The 791-nt window shown below is 46.8% G+C and overlaps 1 long non-coding RNA gene across 1 annotated transcript in view; it reads right to left on the reverse strand.

Annotated features, from left to right (window-relative positions):
* Positions 1 to 292: 292 nt before the first annotated feature.
* The window catches only part of LOC129715499 (uncharacterized), a 4,212-nt gene continuing 3,713 nt past the window's right edge, over positions 293 to 791 (reverse strand). The window contains exon 2 of the long non-coding RNA XR_008726509.1: positions 293 to 791. This exon is cut by the window's right edge and continues 93 nt beyond it. This is a non-coding gene — a long non-coding RNA (uncharacterized LOC129715499).

The raw sequence follows: 791 nt of genomic DNA on the forward strand, positions 1-791 counted from the left end.
TTGCTATTTGCCCTTATGATAGAACCGCTGGCCGAAAGGATTAGAAATCACCCGAATATTCACGGATATAACACTAAGGACTCAAAGAATAAAATTTCATTATACGCTGATGATATCCTTTTATATATTACTAATACACAAACAAGTATACCCATATTATCAATTCCAACATTGCTGGCCAGTGGGAAGGGGTTTTCTGTTGCGCTAGTATGAGTGTTGTGGGCCGAAGGTACTCATTTCCAGAGGGCTAGTATGGAAATTTGTCGGCCAAATGGATTTTTGGGCTTGTCAGAACAGTCACTGAGGGCTGGCAGCTCAGTCACTGAGGGATGGCAGCTCAGTACAATCACTCGGACCTGGCAGGCTGGCGGCTGAGAAACTGCCAGAAATTCTGCCCAAAACAGGTGAGACTGTAAGAGAGGAGGATGAAGAGGGTGGACTGGCAGTTCAGTCACTTACAGCTGGTGGGCTGGCAGTTCACTAACTCACGGCTCGTGGGCTGGCAGTGAAGTCACTCACGCCTTGTACGCTGGCAGTTCACTCAGTCACCTCACCTACCTTCAGCCCACACCCCCCACCCACACTCTGCTCCTTGCCATTCCCCTCCCACTCACACATTCAGTGCATCTCCAAACAACCTCCCCCCCCCATGCACTCTCAGTGGCTCTCCCACAGAGCAGCCATTCCTGCATATTAGGTTCTATTGGGATGAAGAACACAGCATTAAAAGTACAAAAAGGTTTTATTAAAGTTTAAAATGTGAATGACTCTTGAAATATAAGAACAATTTA

This window comes from Leucoraja erinacea, unplaced genomic scaffold (assembly GCF_028641065.1).
Source record: "Leucoraja erinacea ecotype New England unplaced genomic scaffold, Leri_hhj_1 Leri_1209S, whole genome shotgun sequence".
Classification (NCBI taxonomy): domain Eukaryota; kingdom Metazoa; phylum Chordata; class Chondrichthyes; order Rajiformes; family Rajidae; genus Leucoraja; species Leucoraja erinaceus.